Below are 21,852 nucleotides of genomic sequence, written 5' to 3'. Positions count from 1 at the left end.
GAAACTTGATATCATAATATTGTCCAGTCTGACAATAACACTTGATTAATTTGACAGATTATGATTTACTGTCAAAATCTTGAACAACACAATCGTGAAAATCAAAATTCAGAGTCCACAATATTGAAAAACCAAACTAATGAAGATCAAAATATCAAACACCAAGACTTGCCCCCTACAGCACCTAGGTTAACAATTATTCTTGGGTTCACATCCCTTCAATGCCTATATTAGCACAAGTTCCTAGGTTCAAACTGGCTGGATATTCAATATTCAAGATTTGTAGACATTGTGATCTTCAGTGTTTTTATCTTTTGATGTTAAAGTCTCAGGATTTTGATTTCAAGATTGGGTGATTCAATTCTGTGATAGAAAACCACAGATTACAAATAAACTGCATTTTGCAGATCTGTGTTTTTGTCTTCTAATCTTTATTTATAAATTGTGCAACATTGAATAAGTCATTGAAATGCTTCATACATCTACCTCTCTGCTGGAAGCTGTCAGCTGTCACTGAAGGATTTTATTTGCTTACCCAAAAACAAACAAGCCATAGAGATAACTTCCATTTTACTGGTTAATCTCTACATGCTCCTGGATCTAAAGGGGTCTCTGACATACCAAACTGAGAACATATTAGGGACTGTCACAGCAGGAAGCCAAGGATGTTTGGGATAATTGGCAAAAGCACCTTATCCTAGAGATGCTTAGCATGAGTCTGGACTTCCAGGCAATTTGGAAGCAAAACTATGTTTTACAACATGGTTGTCAAGGTACTACATTACAAACACTTAGAATTTCTAATATCACAGGTTGAAGGGTTCACCCACCATGAGCGCTACAGTATATCTGAGATGGTATGTAACTTTTTCTTCTTTATCTGTTTATATTCTCTAATATAACCTTTCCCTTTTGCTGTATCTACTGCCTTTTAATGTGATGTGTAATGTTAAGAGAAAATGGCATAAATAAAATAATCACATTTTTCCCAATCAGTGAAATAGCAAAAAAGTATTAAAGTTGAGAAGCAGGGAGGAAAAATATATGTATTTTCATGGGGGAATGGTCATAACTTTGCCATTAACACATAACAGAACTTACCTTCCTGTGACTGATTAGCTAAACATTTAACCCTCTTGTTTATCATTGCAATTGCTTGGGGGCATCCCATCCAACTCTGGAGGCATACAGCCCTTACAATGGCCCAGGCAACAAAAATTCAGTTAGAGGCTTGGGTACCTGATGCAGCTGGTGGAGTGGGATGGACATGGTCATCTGAGGGTAGAGCATGCACATACATGGCCACAATCCCTCAGAGGAGGGGGTAACATTACGGTGTGACCCTTGGGGAGGGCCTTTGGCTTACTTAGACACTTTCTCATGGAAGCCTTCATTAGTGAGTTTACAGGAGGAGGCACTTGCAGGGAGGAATGTGTTGTATATCCTGGTGCTGATACAGGCAGCTCATTCCACCATCCAGAGGGTGGATTTAGGACATACAAATGTTATCATTGCAAGGAATGCTAGCAAGGGCATAGGTAACTCCATAGCTGACTGTATGGTGACTCTTCTGGATGGTTGTTACCCCTATATTGTATGGGCAGATTCTATTTAGGGAAGGCTTGATGGTTGGCAGGCATAGGGGTGCACCAAAATGTACCTAGAAAAAAATAATTTAGGGGGCATCCAATCATCTAAACAGCAGATGTTTGAAGGGTGAAATATCTTCACTCAACCTACTGATGCACAACCAATAATATTATTTGATTCAAATTAAATCACTGCAGAGGAGATGTCCCCTGTCTCCAAGGTACAGAGACCTAGAAATTTACTATATTAAGTAAAGGTGGAGGGGGTGATGCCCAACAGAAATCTCCTTGAATGGGAGAAAGAGAAGAGACTTTGTTCTTATGTCACCATGGGATTTGAATTCCACATAATTATTTTTAGCCTGCACCAGCGGCATAGATGACCAACCAGGGTGCTGGATGGTACTGGCAGGGAGGATGGGAAAAGTCCATCCTGAAGGAAGAGGGGTGGGAGAGGTATGCTGATGTTCTTCGTGTTTCACTGTTGCAGTCATTACATTTGGGTTATCTGCTTGCATTAGCCCTCAGTTAGCCTGATTAACAAAGTCTTGGGTCTTGCCTCATTTGCTGTCCCTTCTTCCATGACGTCAGGTCATCAGGGGTATGAAACATGCAGCTGATGCCATTACACCAGTTTTTCTTGCAGTGTGGTGCCCGAAGCAGAAGCAGTTTGCAAGTGTCGGTCGGCCGACTCCTGAAATTTTTGTTTTCGAGTTTCAGAACCGAAGTCTTCAACTAAAGCTAAGTACCCCATTGGGGAAACTTTTTCTTGCTCCTTACCGATGTCAGCAAAAGTTAATAATAGCATTACTTGTGGAAAGCAAATACCCCATAAAGATTTTCATTCATACTGTATTCCTTGCCTAGGCCCTGACCATGATGTACCTTGCTGTAGGTTTTGTGCTTTATTTAATCAGCGCACTATCCATCGTCGATATATTTTTGCCTCTAAATATTTCGGTTCTCGGTTTAATTATCCAGAAATGTCATCAGTTAGCCATCTGACTACCGGGATTTTGAAAAAACACAAAGATAAAGACAGAGACAGGCTGCTGAGTTCCAAAACTGCTGACGACACTTCTCCTAAGCCAGTTGCCAGTTCGCTGGTACGCAGTGAGGCACTTTCGCAGCCCCTGATACCCGTACTTTTGATTCGCAGGCCTCTACTGAGACCCATCCGGAGTCCGGTATGCCACGAGATGCTTCAACTATGGAACCCACGGATGTCTCTACCTTGGGTGGGTCTGGAGCTGCTGTGCAGGAACCGGCTTCTGAGGGTGTATTCAGGCCTACGGACTTGCATATTAAACCAATGCCTCCTTCTTCATTTAGGCCTAAATCTCGAACCATGCCTAAAAAACTGATGCCTAGGCTGCATGCTCAGGCCTCTATGCCTAAAAAACAAATGATAAGAATGGCTGAAGATCTTATAACTCTAATCAGGGGAAGCCGACCACCTCCTTCTAAGAGACCTAGGACTGAAGTTGTTTATGAATCTTCTGACCAGGATTCTGATTTTTCTGATTCTTCCGATGATCTGGATTTGCCCTTATCTACTTATGAGGATTTTGATGCAGAGGACTCTATTCCCTCTGCTTCCCCTCCAGAGGATTTTTCTTTTGGTGAAACCTTACATACTCTAAGGGAGCATTTCCACTGGGAAAGCCAGGATTTTTCTGATTCAAAAAAGAGGCTTAGGGATTTCTTACTCCTGCCTCAGCATAGGCTTTTAGCTATTCCTCCTGTACTAGACATTGTTGATGATGCCTTTTTGGAATTTAGTTTGGCCCCTGATTCTTTGCCTCCTGCTCCCAGAAAACTTGATGGATATTACAGGGTTCCTGATTCACACAAGTTACTTTTTAAAAATCCTATTGCGGATTCAGAGACTATTTCACAGGGACCCAAGGGCATTAAGGCTTCTACTGCTAAAAATCCTACCCCTTCTGATAGAGACTCCAGGGTGCTGGATAGATGGGGTAAGAAGGTTTACACTTCTGCAACCTTAGCCATTAGGGCTTTAAACTGCCAGTTTCATATGTTAAAGTATCAGCAACATGTTATTGGATTGCTTAAACAGAAAATGATGTTGATTCCTGACTGTGCGGAAAATAAAGAACTACAGGATTTAATGCATTCTGTTGAACAGGTTGGAAAACATACTTTGCAATGTGGATTTGATTCATTAGAGGCCTCTTGCAGGGCTGCTGTTACTGGGTCTGTGCTCAGAATGCATGCTTGGGTTAAGGAGCAATATTTGCATGATCATGTTAAAGCTAAATTGTTGGATGCTCCTTTAAATAAGGACCACCTGTTTGGCAACAAGGCTAAGGAAGTTCTTAAAAAGATGGAAGATAAAAGCAAAATCTATACAAACTGTTAAGGATTTATTACAAGTTCAGCCTCCTAGATTTAGTAGGCACTCGCCCTCTAAGTATTTATCCTTTCCAGCCCCTTCCAGGTCTTCTCAAGCCAAACACAGACACGGCAGAAACTCCAGGTTTCAGTCCCAGGGGACACACAAGACTAAGCAGTGGGGGGTTTCAGCACCCAAATCAGGGAGTAGTAAGACTCCCTCCTGTGGAAAACTGTCTCAATGACTTGCTTTTAAAACTTCCAAGCACTTCCCAACTGAATGCTCCTTTAGGCAGAAAGATTGGTCTGCAGGCCAAAAACTGGAAACTCATTACCCAGGACAAATGGGTTTTAAATACAGTGTCCCAAGGATACAGATTTTACTTCCACACCTTACCAACACCAAAAGGTGGCCAGATCTACTCCAAAATCAGTGGGCAGTGGCCCAAAATCAAGTACTCTCTCTCTTAAGCATGGGGGCTATTCACCTGGTACCAGAAGAGGAAAAAGGACAAGGTTTCTATTCGAGACTTTTTCTGGTACCCAGAAAAGACAATACATGGCATCCTATCTTGGACCTTTCTACTCTAAATACCTTTCTAGTGATTCCAAAATTCAAGATGCTGATTCTTCACCAGCTGCTTCCTATGCTAGGCAAAGATGCATGGTTGGCAACACTAGACTTAAAAGAAGCATACCTGCACATCCCAATCAGGGAATCTTGCAGAAGATACCTATGCTTCAAAGCAGGCTACATGCACTATCTGTTCTCTGCACTGCCCTTTGGCTTATCTACTGCGCCCAGGGTATTCACAAAGTGCCTAGCTCCAGTCACTGTATTTTGCAGGCAAAGAAATATTCAAATATACCCATACCTGGATGATTGTCTAATTCAGACAGAAAGCCAGGACATACTTTTGAATAATCTGGCATTTGTTCAAAGGGTATTGACTTGTCTGGGGTACACCATAAATGAAAAGAAATCACACCTGGTACCCTGTCAACAAATTATATTCCTGGGAGTAAGCTTGAATACAACTTTCCAGATGGCTTTCCTCACGCCAGAGAAACGGACTCATTTGACAACCTATTCAAACAAGTGGCCACAAAAACCCACTATCTGCAAGGCAAATACTGCAAGCCTTGGGGTTCATGGCCTCCTACATTCTTCTAATTGCATATGCAAGGCTGCATATGAGGAAACTGCAATGGTATCTCAAAAGCCTATGGTGTCAACATCCACAGGATCTAGAAGCTATGATTCCTATCATACCTTGCCTATGCCTATAGTTCATTTTTGGTGGGCAGAGGCCTGCCACCAAAACAAGGGACTACCATTCACACTACCCCTGCCACCCAAACCTTAACAATAGATGCATCAGACTATGCATGGGGGGGGCTCTCTTGGCAGGCAAGTGCATTCAGGGCAAATGGAACCCAAGTCAAATGCACCTACACATAAATCAAAAGGAAATGTTAGCTGTACAGAATGCTCTGACAGCCTTCAAGGACCACATTCTTCCAGGACAACTAATGGTAAAGATGGACAACACCATGGTCATGTGGTACATGAACAAGCAGGGGGGTACACACTCTTACCCCTCTGCAGACTAGCCATGGCATGTGGAAAACAGCCTTGAGCTACCAAGTGAATCTATAAGCTCAATTCCTGCCAGGAAAACTAAATACACTAGCAGATGGACTAAGCAGAAACCTCATGGACCCACATGAGTGGAAACTGGAACCAAGGAGTTTCAACATGTTGACAAGCAAATGGGGGAGACCAGATACAGGCCTGTTTGCCTCCCTCCAGAACCATCAATTAGACAAACTTTGCACAAGGATTCCCCACAAACTAGCCTGGAAAGTGGATGCTCTATCCTTCAGCTGGAAAAACCTTTCAGTTTATGCCTTTCCTCCTCTGCCTCTGCTCTCCAAGGTACTACTAAAAATCAAGCAGGACAAGCCAAGGATGATTTTAATTGCACCAGACTGGCCACACCAGCACTGCTACACCGTCCTGCGCAGTGTGTCATGCTTGGCCCCATGGCACCTGCCTCAGACTCCTTCCCTGTTGTCTCAGCAGGAGAACCAGATTCTGCACCCTCAGCTGCAAACCCTGAACCTAGCAGCCTGGCTAATTACATAATCTCTCCTTTACAACCTCTCAGTAAATCAGTGATTGATATCATTATAGAGGCTAGGAGGCCTAGTACTAGCAAATCTTATGCTGCAAAATGGAAAAAGATTTTGTACCTGGAACCAGTCTCAATGGATGAGCGCAGCAGTGCCCAATTTACCTCAGATTCTACAATATTTGATGCTTCATAAGGGCTTGCCCTTTTCCTCAATCAAAATTCATGCCTCAGCCATTTCAGCTCATTATAGCAGAGCCTCCCCTCTTCTCTCACCCACTGCTCAAGCAGTTCCTCAGAGGGGCCAAAAATTTAAGGACACCGAGGAGACCTCCAACTCCAGCCTGGGACCTTAACTTTGTCTTAGAGAAACTCACTCTTCCTCCTTTTGAGCCAGCTCCTACTGCAGATTTAAAATTCCTTTCCTGGAAAACAAATTTCCTTTTAGCAATCACTTCAGCAAGAAGGGTATCTGAATTACAGGCCCTTATGGCAGTGGAGCCTTTCATCATCTTTCATGCAGACAGTGTGTCCCTCAGAACCAATCCCTCCTTCATGCCCAAGGTGGTATCCAGTGAGGCTCTTAATCAATCCATTCATTTGACAACCTTCTTTCCTAACCCACAGAACAAAGGGGAACAGATACTGCAGTCCTTAGATGTGCACAGACAAATTAGATTCTACTTGGACAGGACTAAACCTCAAAGGAAATCTGAACAACTGCTGGTGGCATTTGCTGCAGGGACAGAGGGGAAGCTATTTCAAAGCAAACCATTTCAAAATGGATAGACCACTGCATTCATTTCTGCTATAAGCACCATGGAAAACCTATCCCACAGGGCATCAGACCCCATTCAACCAGGGCTGCATCTACCTCTACAACTTTTCTCAGAGGCATCCCTACAAGGGACATACTAGAAGCTACTACCTGGGGTTCTGTACATAGTTTCACCAAGCATTATCATTTGCCAATTTTCTCTGCATCCAGAGCTGGTTTTGCTACTGCAGTTTTGCAGGGCCTTATAACTGGTCCTAATTCTATTTAAATTCCTCCTCCCAACCTTAGCTTTGGGAATCTACCCAAATGTAATGACTGCAACAGTGAAACATGAAGAACATAGTACAGTTGTGTACACTTACCATAAATGCAGATGTTCGAGTGTATTCACTGTTGCAGTCCTAGTTACCATCCCTCCAGCCCCCTTTTTTCTTTTGGCTATACCTCTACTCTCACTTACTATGCTCAAAAAGCTTTTTGGTGTACTTGCTTTTTTGTTGGAGGTATATCCTTGTATTATAGATTTAATTGCTTCCCATTAGGGGGGCACCTGACATCTGGGGCATGAAAAACCAGTGTAATGGCATCAGCTGCATGTTTTATACCCCTGACGACTTGACGTTATGGAAGAAGGGACAGCAAACGATGCAGGACCCAAGACTTTGTTAATCAGGCTGACTGAGGGCTTCTGCAAGCAGATAACCCAAATGTTAATGACTGCAACAGTGAATACACTTGAACATCTACATTTATGGTAAGTGTACACAACTGTACTTTTCCCACTCAGCTCAACCTGCTCAGTCTGCTGCTGTGATGGCAGGGCCATGGCTAGTGAGAGGAGTCACTTCATAATGCAGGAATCTGATGCCAGTACGATGTGAGCATGGCATAGCTGCCCATGTTAGTGATGGTGGCCCATGTTGGCTTATATGGGGGAGCACACATTAAAGGACAAGAGGACGTAGACAGGGGTGGAGTTAAACCAGTAAATAAAAAAAGCTGCATTTGCTGGAATGCCTGTTTTAGCACAAAGCACATTCATGGCTGCTTGGAAGACACGCCCCCTTGGTCAGTGTAATATCTGATTGAGGAGAGGCTTGATGCTTGGCAGGCATGGAGGCAAACATTATATAAAAGATAGAGAGGGGCTTTATTTTTTTCGTACTTGAATGGAATTTGAACTCCAAAAATTAGCAATTATGATAAGAATCAGGTATTAGATACTGAAAACAATTTACTTTATGTGGGTAGAGGTGGTGGTGGGGGGGGGGGTGGAGCTAGCTTCAGCATGGTGGCAGTGTGATTATTTAGCTCCAAGCCCAGTTACAGTACCTAAGCAGCTGACTTTTCTGCAGGTTGTAAAGTCTCACTTACAGAGATGTTAAAGCTCTAACTTTACAAACGCGAGAGCAATTATCTGCTAGAGTAAATGTTTTGGAGTTGGCCATTTCTGCGAATGTGTAAAATATGCAAGCTTCCCAAGCTATGTTGCAGGATCCTGCTGTGTTATTGATAAGTTAAAAGATAAACTGAAGGAGGTGGAGAACCACTCTAGATATAACAATTTAGGATCGCTTGGATTGACAGAGTCAGTCTGGAAGGAGGACTTACTGTCTTTTTCGCAAAATATATTACCTTCAGTAATGGATATTTCCCACCATATTACCCTTGAACATGTGCACTGTTCTTTACTCCCTCCTCCCAAACCCAGACAAGATCCATGTCAGACCATTATGAATCTTTTAAACTTTACTGAGAAATAAGAGATTTTAAGCAAAATAAAAGAAAGGAAATAATTTTTGCTAGAGGGTCAGAATGTTAAGTGATATCAGGACTATTTACCATCATTTTTAACAGGACGGAAGACTTTCAACTATAAGATCTTTTCTGTTACCATGAAAACATTCATACTCTGTTTAAGTTGCCTGTCATTTTAAGTATGAAATAACAAGGTGCTTACTACAATTTTAATACTCCAGAAGAAGCTTTGTGGTTTCTAAAGAAGCACTTGTAGGACATTTCTCATTTAAAAGAACAGCATGAATTGGGAATGGAAACTCTCCTTTGGCACCAGCAAATGCATAAGGCAGAAAGAAGCAGTTTACTGGTCCAGGGAAGTTTGCTACAGTATCAGCGTAATTAGCTTTACCCAAATTACCTCTTCATAATTCCAGCAAAGGGGTTAGGTGGATCAAAGACAGAGACAGCTCAGACTGCTGCCAATTCTTGGCAACTTTTTGACTCAGCATTGAAAGACAAGAGCAGAAGTAACCAAGGCATCTTATCCTCAGAGTCAAAACAGTTAGATGCAGCAAATTCATCAGCTTAGAAGCAACATCCTCATGCCTGTCAGTCCAATATTGGTGTTTTCCAAGGATACACTCCTTCCTTAAAAAACGATATTTTGTTTATCCAGGCATTTCAAAATAGCAAGATGGCATATTAGATGTCTTGCGTTAAAGAACTATTACTCATATTAATTTGGTTGATTCATCAAAGAAGAGGTTTTGCCATTTGTTTAAAGGAAATAGTGGGAGGTGTTTTATAATTAAACCAATGATATAACTGACTGTTTTTCTTTTTATAATGTGTATGGGCCTAACTTTAATCCCACTGCATTCTTTCTAAAAGTATTTCAGCAGCTACAGAAGGTATATACCCCTAATTTCTAAATAATAATGGAAAGGGATTTTTAATGTTGTCTTTGATTCTATCTGGAACAAGGTATCTCCCTCTTCAGAGAAAAATATTTAAGTGCAGTTGATTGCTAAATCAAAGGTTGATGACCTACATCTGTGTGATGCTGGCAGTCTGCTAAATGAGTACAGCATAGATTTCACTTCTGTGAACCCTTCCAGAAAAGGGGGAGGTAGGATCGATTATTGACTCATTTCTCAGGATATTTTAGCTAATGTCTGCCAAATACCTATCCTTCTTTTAGCCTTAACTGAGCACCATGCAGTACTTTAAGAAATATTTCCTTTTCCACATACAAGTGTATTTAAACAATAATCATCAGAGCCTCTGATTTTGGATGACCCTGCCTCTATATCTTGCATCTTAAAAATCATGTGCAACTATTTTTGCACTTACCTGTAGTCTTTCTCTTTCTTCTGGAATGGTAGTATGGCTTCCCATTCTGCAAATCCAATTTGCTAGATATTCTTTTATTTTATTTTACTGTTATCTGCTGCTCTCAAACTTTGGTTTTCCGCTGACTTTTGAGGTAGTACTCCCTGTATTTGCCATACCATGCTTGTCACTTTAATGATGCAAAGCTGGATCTTTTCCTGCACTAGTAGGCTGGGTCTCTTTTCTCTATTTTTGTAAGTAAAAATCATGTTAATGTTGCACTTAGGCTGAGTGCAATATGTCTGTTTATTAATGGAACAGGTTTTCTATCAGCATGCATTTTCCAGACAAAATTAATTATAGGCTAAAACGCTCTGATATCTACCATTAAGTTCCAAATGTAACCCTCGCTGATTTACTAGAAAATTGAAAGTTTTATTAGAGATGGACAGGGTAAAAATGTGAGGCAAAACCAGGGATGTTCTTCAGAAATCATAGGCAGATTAAAGGTAATATTCAGTGACACTGGGGAAAATCAGACACAATTAAGAATTATGGATTTTATGCTACACATGATGTGAAACAGAAGCATCCTTCACATTTGTTTTCATATAAAAAGAAAATAGAATGCATGGAGGTTTGAAGACTGGATTGAGTAACAACATGTAGCTAGCCTTAAAACTGAAAATTATACAAAACGTACAAGTAAAACTGCCCCAGTCTTAAAATCCTCTCTTTGCACACTTTTCTCCATTTTGCTGACTAGTTAATTGACTCTGCTGAACCCAATATGATGTCAGCATGTCACCAAGGAAGCAGAACTTCCTGCAGAGTAGTCATTGAGGGTGAATCATGTTATTGCCATGGAGGGTATTTTTTGGAAGAAATCTCCCTTAAAAAGAAAAGGGAAAGTGTAAACTTAAATGACAGAAAGACAGCCAAAGTAAGCAACTACTGAGGAAATGCATTTTCAGAACAGACAGCCAACTATGAATCTATCATTTTGCACGTGATCTTTAAAAGAGGTCAATAATTTTATCAAATTAAATCCAGTGAGAAGTATGCCAAATTTTACTTGGTAGGAATCATTTAAGGGGAAGCTCCACTATCTGTGTCTCTGAAAAAAAACAACTCTTGAACAGGATAAATGATGTGTTCTCAGATGTCCAGTTGACTTGTAAATATATGGGAAGGATGTAAAAAGAATAAGTTTGATGACTTATCTCTTCTAAGGCACTATAAATTTATCAAAACAGAATTAGTTAGTTTGTTGAATGCACTGCTAAAGTGGAATTGTTCTTTAAAAGAGCAGCATTACAAGTTGGGGTACAGGGTTGTAAGTTTGGGGAATCTCTTAGCTCATAGACATAAACAGTGGCATTATATCACATTACAAGTTTGGCCACAGGGTTTTAAGCTTGGGGAAACTCTTAGCTCATAGACATAAACAAAGGTATTATATCCTAGTACAAGTTTGGGTACATGGTTGCAAGCTTGCGGAAACTCTTAGCTCATAGACATAAACAGAGGTACTATATCCCATTACAAGCTTGGGTACAGGGTTGTATGCCTGGGGAAATTCGTAGCTCAAAGACATAAACAGAAGGCATTATATCCCATTACAAGCTTGGATACAGGGTTGTAAGCCTGTGGAAACTCCTAGCTCATAGACATAAACAGAGGCATTATATCCCATTATAAGCTTGGGTACAGGGATGTAAGCATGGGGAAGCTATTAGGTCATAGACATAAACAGAGACATTATATCCGAATGCAAGTTTGGGTACATGGTTGTAAGCCTGATTACAGACATAAACAGAGGCATTATATCTTACCTATAACAGTTTTACAAATCATTGGCTCATTTCTTTGTTCACCTAGATCTAAAGCAGAGTTATTCAGGAGTTTTTACTTGCAGCTGTATTCAGAAAATAGATAAATGGATAAATCTATGAGGGTTGGTGAGTTTAGGTTATGGTTAGGAGATAACCTGTCTTGTATGGCGGAGCAGGTTAATCCTAGTTTAGCATCTTCCTTTAACAAAAGAGGAAGTCAAGTTGGTTCAAATCTGCCCCTGGAGACAAAGCCCCAGAACTGCATAACTTAATCACCAACCTCTAGCAATTCAGCAGTTATTAATTAAACCCCTTAATGCACTGTTTAGGACTGGAATTATGCCACCCTCATTATAAGAATCAGCCAGGCAAGGACCCCACTAAGGTAAAACAAATATCTGATAAATTTCAATTATTTTTACTTAAGCAAAGTTATATACAAAAGTACTAGCAACCAGGTTAAGTCCTTTACTACTCTCTTTAATCCATGAAGCTCAAGCAGGCTTTATTAAATGATGATTAAGTATGGACTATAAATATACTTTATTATCTTTGATACAGAACAAGTGTCAGTATCTTGGACCTTCTGCCACAATATTTATTGATTTTCAGAAGACCACTGTTGTATGGCAATATGTATGGGATATATTAACAGCATACAACTTACCAAAAGAGTACATAACAGCTATTAAGGCATTATAATAACAACTTACTGCTTGCATCTTAGCAAGTTCCAATACATCAGAGTTTTGCCCTTGGAGTGGGTACAGTGCAATGCTGCCTGCCTTTCCCTCTTGTCTTTCATTTGGCCATTGACCTTTTAATAAGAAAAATAGTTCTGTTCCCTAATCTTCAGGGATAGCAATTAGGTTTGTAGATTTACAGATTCATAGGTGGTTACTAGGCTATCAGCCCAAGAGCCAGTTTCAGCCTAGACAAATTTACCCCAAATTTACCAAAATATTGCTCACATTTGTCAAAACCCCATTGAATTGTAGGTTTACTTTATAGACTTGTACATATCAAGTGTTCACAGACTGCCACTGTCCATTCACAGGCTTTCCCTGTCCATTAGGGACATAGGTGCCAAACCAGCGGCACAGTTGCAATTTCACATCCATTTGTCCAAGTTATTTGTCAACATGGATGGAAAGCCTGTTCCAGAGAAGGGGTAATCTTTAAGACACATACTGGTTTCTCCAACATGTACTATTTATGTTGCGAACAAGGTTTAGGTCCTTACAATGGGTATCTCTGGTGCTGTTTGTTTTGTGGATGTGCAGAAAATCCTTCAGTGTGGGAGATGAAAAAGTAATAATTTTGAAGTTAGCAGACAATTATTTGATATTGACAACAGACCCTATAAAAGATGCAGCCCTTTTATTTCAGCTGTTTTCGAAATATTCATCTATAGCAGGTCTCAGAGCTAATATAATCAAAAGTGAAAAGTAATCTATTAATACTGCAGTTCATACCTTTAGTAAGCATGGAAAGCAATTACTTTTCAAATGGTGTGACTATGTTTCCAAAATACATATAGAACTGCAACCTAGCATAAAGCCTACTAATATGGCTAGCTCAGGCAAACTGTGGTTGGAGCTATACATTTTGATACAGACATGTACAAGGCTGCATTTGGCCCTTTTGGGTAGGAGAAATACTTTTAAACTGATGTTTTGTCCTTAGCTTTGCTATTTTTAAGGAACATTAGGACCCTTCCATAGAAACTTTGGTTATCAAAATACAAAACGTAATGTTGACAATTATATGGCACTCAGGCAGGCATATTGTAGCCTCTAATATGCTATACTCAAGTGACAAGGGGGGACTATATCTTCCAAATATTAAGAAGTATGTGACTCCCTTTACCCTGCAGAAACTTCTTACCATTTTAGGTGGAGCTTCATCCTTATGCAGATGTACTGAGGCCAACATCCTTGATAGCTACTCACTTTTTGGCCTCTTAGAAGAGACTAAAGTGCTGCCACAACCTGGTTGCCACTGATAATTCCATTTTTTTTTTGTTATGGGTAGCATTCAATAATCTTTCTATAAGAATGATTGATGCACCCAAGTAGAAAAATCCATTATTTAACAAAGAAGATGACCTATTTGATTCATCAAGAGTGGAGAGCAAATGAAATATATTCTTTGTCTCAATTACTTCACGAATCTGATAGGGGTCCTTATTTAGTGACTTTTAGGTGTCTGTGTGATACCCCTTCCCTTTCAGTTAAAGACCAGTGGAAATATCTTCAGCTCACACATATCTTAGCAACACAGCAAACAAAAGCATTATTAAAGTTAAACCTATTGTCCATATTTGCCCTATTTGGTTTGGCAAAAATAATGAACTACAACAGCAACATTTCAATTAGAGCATCTAAGGTGTTTATAAGTCTTATTCAACCTCAGATGGCTGCTTCCTTGAAACTTTTATTTTCAAGCACTGGTTTATAATTTGAAGGGAATGCTTCACTTGACCCTTCTGTCTTTATTTCTTCTTTGATGTTTCTGCCTCATTTCCCCTTTTTGTTTGAGCATCTATTTAAATTCCTCTGATCGTTATTGGATACATTCTAAAAGTGAAGACGTAGGTTATAGTGGATCTGCAAAGTGTGATCGATGTCAGCACCTAGGGCAGATAGCTATCATAAATTTTGGAGTTGTCCAGCAATAATTTCCATTTGGCAATAAGCAAGTTACAGGAATACAAATCCCACTGTCAGCACGGACTTGTTTACTAATACAGATCAAAGAATTTCAAGATCGTCCACCAGAGTATATGAAGTTTACGATTACTTCCTGTATTGTGATTACATTATTTATCACTTCATATTAGAAAAATGTAGTCAGACTTCCTACATGGGGGCTACAAGTATACATAAGACAGCAAGGAAAGAAAATATTAGACTGTTGTGGTTTAGACTTTGTTATACTCCTGGGAGGGTCAGTGCTTGTAACAGAGTTTTTATGTTTCTTTGGATAGAAACTTGTTCATTATTTCTTTGCACAGGAAAGAGAGGTAGAGAAGTTGATTGTTAACATTATGATTTTAAAGTTAACTTGTACCAACTTTGTGGTTATATATAGCTTCTGTATACAGTTATTATTATATAGTCTGAAAAATAGTCAATGTGGTTATTATCCATTTTGTTTATGGATTTTTCTATTCGGATTGTAATAAAAAACAAAACTAATGTATGCAATGGCATTAAAAGATCCATATAACTTAAAAAGAAAGGTTGTAAGCACTCAACAGAATGAAGCCACATAGTAGTAATGGTCAAATTCTTACACTGTAATCAATTAAACAACACATTAAGCCACAAATAGTAATGCCATCCACACCTATAAGGGTAATCTGATTAGCAGATCGTAAAGTCAGACCTATTGATCAATAACAGAACTTTTCACTTGTTCTTCCATTACACTCATAGAAGGATACCCCACTTTTTGATTGGCAATCACTTCCAAACTAAGTTACTCTATTTATTTTCTTTCTTTGTCCGTGCCTTTAATTAAGTTTCTACAGCTCGGGAAGAAGTCAGCAACATTTTAATTTGGTGACCTTATTCATTGTTATTAATAAAAAGCCATAAAATTATTTCATTTCTGACATCAGCCTAATATGGAAAAGACTAAGAAGACCCAGCTCCATCTCAAGAGTCTTCAAAAAGGTTCTCAAATCATGCAAATTCTTATCTGTTTTATTAATTAATATGGCAATGAGCAAGTGTGTCAGTGTATGGTATGCAGAACTGACCGCAGCAGGACTAACCACCCAGTAATGTGAACATTAGTTTTAGGTGATTATAACTGTTGAAGTGACATCCTGACCCCATGTACAAAATAAGAAGAAAGGAGTTGATGCCAATAGCAAGGGCAATTGGAGGCATTGGATATACATTTTTTTTCAGAGACACCCAAGGCCAAACCGAATAGGGCAACACATCAATAAAAGGAACACAAGTATTCAAGAAGCTTCAAACACAGCTGCCAATGACTGAAGAAATAGCTTTTCCAGCAGAATAACAGATTACAGATATTATGAGATAATACGTAATGGATCAGTCATGAAGGGCTTGGCATAAAGCAGAATGTGCACAACTGTGTGCCTTTCTGTTGAGCTGCTTAACTTCTACTTCTACTTCAAGCCCTGAAGGAATGTTCAGGTGATAGGAAGGAATGCCACGTGCATCCTGCGTTAATCAGACTGTATCTGCACATGGACTGTAAAGGACAGCAGGCTATTTTAGGGCACGCTAACCTGGACACTTCATTAGTGACATGAGTAACACAGATGGCTCTGGAATCTATAAAGTTTTACACTCAAATGGAGGTAATTATCACTATGGCTTTACCACCATTCATAGTACTTCCTTCCCAAAGAATGCTATATGCAAGCTGAGGAGAATGTGAGGAGTAACAGCCATCTTTGATAGTCTATTGGAGGGCAAAGCTGCTTGCAAAATGTATGTCATCTTATCAACCTTAGAACTATACAGTAACCCCCTCCATCAGCATTCTGCTTCTTACTGGATGCAGGCTATGGAAATACTTCTTTGTTACCCTAACCCTACCCAGTCGTGGCTGACATGATCATCTGTGTTACTAGACAGGCCTACTACTCCCTCCCCAGCCATATGTGTGGCCCAATGCACATGTCTACAAGGGCTACCATCACCAGTCTGGAGTTCCAAACACATATTTTCCTGCCTTGTGTAGTTTATTGTCATACAAGCCTCTACCTACATCAGCCAAAACAGGCCTGACTACAGTATGACATCTGCTGAACCACTGCACTCCTCAGATGCCACTGCAACAGTTCAGCTCATGAACTCAGGTCTCAGCATGGAATACAGCTGGGACTTGTCCTTCACTGGGACATTGTAGAACTTCTGTTTTTCTGCCCAGGTCTGGGAGTGGTCCCATTTGGTCACACACTCTGAAGACAACAGTAGAAATGAAAGAATATTAAGAACAGTAAAAAATCCATGGTAATAAATAAATACATGTTATAGATAAATAGATATTTATATGCATGTACATGCTGGATACATACCTGAAATTATATTCATGATCTTGTCATTGTTAACATAATCAAGCTTCATTCATCAAATGTCTGGAAAAGTACATAAAGAGCTATTTTGCCTGCACAGAAGCATGCATCTTTGTCAAACTGATCTGAGGAAGACTCATTATAGGATGCAAAGCAGCCTGGGCTACACAGATCATCCACAACCCAAAAAAAGTGTAGCCAAATGTTTTAATGTAACAAAAACCCATATAGATGAAAATTACAATTTGACACCATATTTCCATCTTATAGACAGTCTAATCTGCATCCAGACTAAGGTTTTCCTCAGGACATCATGCGTATCTCTGCCTTCATTCAATTATCCATCCCATTCTCTGCATTGCCCTTAGCTCAGAATAAAACAGATTGTGATAAGAATTAGATCCGTGACATACATGAGCTAAGACAACCAAATCCAAAGTATTAGACAGTAATGTATTATAGTGGTGACAGGTAATTATGGTTCATAGGCATTGATCCAATACAAAAGGGGGTCTAACATGGAGAAAGGGGGTCTAACATGGAGCAAAATGCAACACTGTCAGTACTTTATATATTTGCAGAATCGGGCCAGCTTAATATCTGACAAAGTAATAGGTAAGAGGTTATGTTTGATGTATATCAGGTGGTGTTGGTCACTCCTTGAAAAGGGGATGACCATCAAATGCATAGTTTACAATGAAAATGGAAAATTATGTCTAGAAGGTGACCAGTTTTATAAGTAGCAGTTACATCCACCCAAGTGGAGCCAAAACTCTATTAAAGAGTGAGAAGTTTCATTTTGTTTGTCATGTCATGGACCTAAACATTAAAATAACTCCCAGAAGCAATCATCTATGGTATTTATGTACCAGATTAATTAGGAGGTCAGAGAACTTTCAGAAAGGTTCCCAGGTAACCAGATGGGCAGCACACAGAAGAATTCACTCTTACTCCACAAATGTACCTAAACATGTTGCCTTTTTAAGCATCCACTCAAGATAACTCCAAGATAAATGATAAACAACTTACTACCCCACCAGCAACATTTCCACACCTGGGATTGTGAAAATATGAAGACCCAGATGAACACAGAAGGCCAGACATTGTCCTTGATTTTCACATAACCGGGTCTCCATGATAAATGCCAGATGATCAGCATATAGCAAGTTGAAAGCAATGCTTAGCTCATTATAGACACATTTGGCTTAAAAAAACACTCCTCAGACAGAGCTAAAAGGGGGGAGACAAGACTTGCCACCTGGTCAGAGATGGTAGTTTGACTCCCAAGTATCATTACAGGGGAGCAGAACCTACCTCCATTTTGCATTACTCTTTTCAGAGCTGAGAGATCCTTTCCCATGTCCAGTCTGAACAAGCAGAAATGAGCTCCTCCCTCCAATTGCCTCATAAAATCAAGTTACATCTAATCTCCTACATCTAAGAGAGAGAGAGATCAGGGGATCTATAGATAGAGGGCCACATGGACAGAAAGGCAACAGAAGATCAATAAATAGGAGAATTCCATGTAACTAGCCAGATTAAGTACACTGAAATAAGTGATAGAGCTGTTTATGAATTAAATGAACTAAAATACAGTAACAGTTAAGATGAATAAAAAAACACATTCATAAACAGCTCCATCACTTATTTCAGTGATGGAGCTGTTTATGAATTAAATGAACTAAAATACAGTGGCAGTTATGAATAAGACAACACATTCACCGACTCACTATGTAACTAAATCAAATGCTATCATTTTTTTTTGGTCCAGACTCCTAGTGCTAATTATAAACCTCAGCCCTCCCAGGTGTTCTATGGACGTGTTCATTACATCTGGGCAATAACCCTATGGCCCATTCATTCCTGTCGATGAGAATATGGAAGGCATAGCTTGCATGCTGGGAAAAAGTGTTTTTTTTTTCATCAAGCCCTAACCTCCCTGTGCATGAACAATTGCATCTTTGTTCACTGATAGCTACATTAACTATATCTTCTGCAGTAACTTGAGCATAGTATAGTAACTTTTGACCTTTCTCTCATCTTTGTTTGTTGACGCTAAAATGCTGCAGTCGTTTCTAACCTTGTGGTTCTGCCTTTAAAATGATTTCAGCTAGCTTACTTTAAGTAGCACTGTAGCCTTTGTTTGGACTTTCTGTTTTAACTCAAGATTCCGGACTCTCAAGGGTGGTACCGCTGTTAAAATTAAGCAGAATAATTAATCACTTGTTTTCATAACAATCAAGCTCCCGCAATGTTAGTGTGTGTTAAAAATCTAAAGAGCAACACAATGAGCATTTAACTTTTTTGCTTGTGGCTACACAGCCCACTGGATATCAAAATAAATTGCAAATTAATCTGGCATATTGAAAAGAGCAAGCGTAATGCCTGCTTGTAATAGGAGGTCTGAACTAACTGTTCCCAAATCACCTCTGAAAACAGGTACGTTTGCAGATCTAGTTGCATTTTATCACCAGGATTGTATGCATTCAGAAAGCCTGAGCTAATGCCTGGAAAAGAAGTATGAAATGAATGGAATGTTACTTTTAGAAATGTCTGTTATTAACCAAAATACTGTTTTAAGTGAGTCATGTCAATTACAAATATTAAACACTTATTTATTCAATGTTCCATGTTTTCCTCAGGGCAGTTCAGCAATTCTCATTCTGGGCAGCATCTCTTGTTGCAGTAAATCATCTGATTGCTCTGTTGGTGCTTGCCCATAATGATGGCTGTTGGTTATTGGAAGGATCTTCAAAGATACTCGCATATACTCCTTGAAAGGTACAGGGCTAAACTTCTCCCTGTAGTTTGGTCAAGGTACTCAGAAAGGAATTTTCTGTCACCAGTGACATGTGAAAGGTGACAGCATTCCATACTGCTCCAGCTCTGAGGCACAGGTGCTGTCTCAAAGAATATTATGTTGTGTCATCAGTTGTTTCCATTATGGGAGGTACTGCATCTAGTCCTCAGAGCCTGATCTCCCAGCTTTGCCATGTCTGAGACTGTTACACAGATAGTGATGAATACCAATAAACTATCCTTCACTCCTAGCTAATGGACAGTAGACATTGCCAAAACATGTACAGCATGTGGGTTGGTCAAACCAAATCGAAATAAAAATGTATAAGATGGATGTACATACAGGCAGTCCCCAAGTTATAGACATCTGACTTACAGATGACCCATGGATAAGAAAAGGCTGCCGCAATGTTGGAAATAATGTGAAAATAAATAAAAATCTTTAAAGTTGCTCAAATCTTACCTTAAAATAAAGAATTCTATTGTACTTTCCTTTTGCCCTTTCATAAAATTGCGCAAGTGTCTTGTTAGAGCAGTTACTTCTGACTTCACGGAGAGCAAGAGATCCCATTGGTTAAGAGATTGCTGTGTTGGTGATCGGATTGGTCAAGACTGCTGGCCTGTACTCTACACATCATTGAAGCAGTTACTGTACTGTACAGTAGAATGAGTAAATGGCATTGTGGCTCAACAGTAGAATGGGTAAATGGCATTGTGGCTCACGAGGGTCTAGATGACAGTAGGAGGTCTGACAGAAGTCTGAAAGTTCAGGAAAGAGTGGAAAACATTCGTAGGAGATGCCTGTAGTACAGAAATGTGAAGTGAAGATTAAAAAGAGGCAAGTTTAACATATTTTTTTGTATGGAATGTTCTACTGTACTGTATTGCAGTACAGTACAGTTGAATGTTCCATGTACGTGTTTCAACTTACATATAAATTTGACTTAAGGACAGACTAAAGAATGGATCTCGTCCTTAACCTGGGTACTGCCTGTATTGTAAGAATTAAGTTTATGGTTATAGTGGTACTTTAGGAGAGGTTGCTGTAAGCAGGAGTAATACATTTTTTCTGACCTGAAGAAATCTCAGAATTGATAATATGTACATCAGAGATGCAGGGGTTTGGGGCTAGTGAGGAACTATTTGTTTAGTGTGTTTTGGTCAAAACTGTTGTAGTATTTTGCATGTTGTGATTATAAAGGCATGTGAATGGACATAAACAGCTAGGCTAGTAAATTCCAGGAATTGTTTTTACAGAATACAAAATTATGTGTTGATTTAACAGTGGAATATGTTTGTCGCCTCACAGTTAGACGTTGCCCGTTCGAGTCTCAGTTAAAGCGTCTACTGTGTGACGACATGCGTGAATGGGCGTTCCTTCGTTGAAGGTTGTGCGTTAGGCCCGGCAAGCCAGCATGTAAAACTCTACTGCCAATCATTAGCGGACCGGAGTTCCGCTGTGGCGACCCCTAACCGGGAAAAGCCGAAAGACACACACACACTTATGAGAAATATTTCTTATGAGAAATATACCCACGGTGGTGATGCTGCGGTAGCGTTGTCACCTCACAGTAAGACGCTGTCCGGTTCGATTCTCAGCTAGAGCGTCTTCTGCGTGGAGACATGCGTGAATGGGCATACCTTCGTTGAAGGTTGTGCGTCAGGCCTGGCAAGCCGGTACGTAAAAATCAACTGCCAATCATTAGCGGACCGGAGTTCCGCTGTGGCGAGCCCTAACCGGGAAAAGCCGAAAGACACAAACAAACTTATGAGAAATATACAAAATATTTCTCAGTTAATTAATTTAATGTTAACTTTTGATTTTAGTAGGTGTCAATGAATTCATTGGAGAAAACTGTTTTCTATGGCTCAATAAGAAGAAGTGGGTAGCCATGGAAACACATAATCTGTTCCTTCTCACAGTTTACCCCTCAAATTAAGTGAGTAATATTGAAACTGTTTACTTATATATGACAGTGACAATATAAAAGTCAGTCAAACCTTATTGTCTCTTTGTAAGACATATACTGGCCTGATAGCACAGAGGTTAAGCTGCTGGATTACTAAGTGGTAAATCTAGGTTCAAAACCTGGCTGGAGAACAACTGGGTAGCAACAGTATCTGCCCTGAAGAAAGGTCTGGCAATCTACTTCCATAATATGCCACATAAATCCTTATGGGGTCTTCCCATACAGTCACCATGAGTTGATTTTGACTTGTGCAGTTA

Source organism: Protopterus annectens, chromosome 13.part0, assembly GCF_019279795.1.
Source record: "Protopterus annectens isolate FY-2018-M chromosome 13.part0, PAN1.0, whole genome shotgun sequence".
Lineage (NCBI taxonomy): Eukaryota > Metazoa > Chordata > Ceratodontiformes > Protopteridae > Protopterus > Protopterus annectens.
This window is presented reverse-complemented; position numbering follows the sequence as displayed.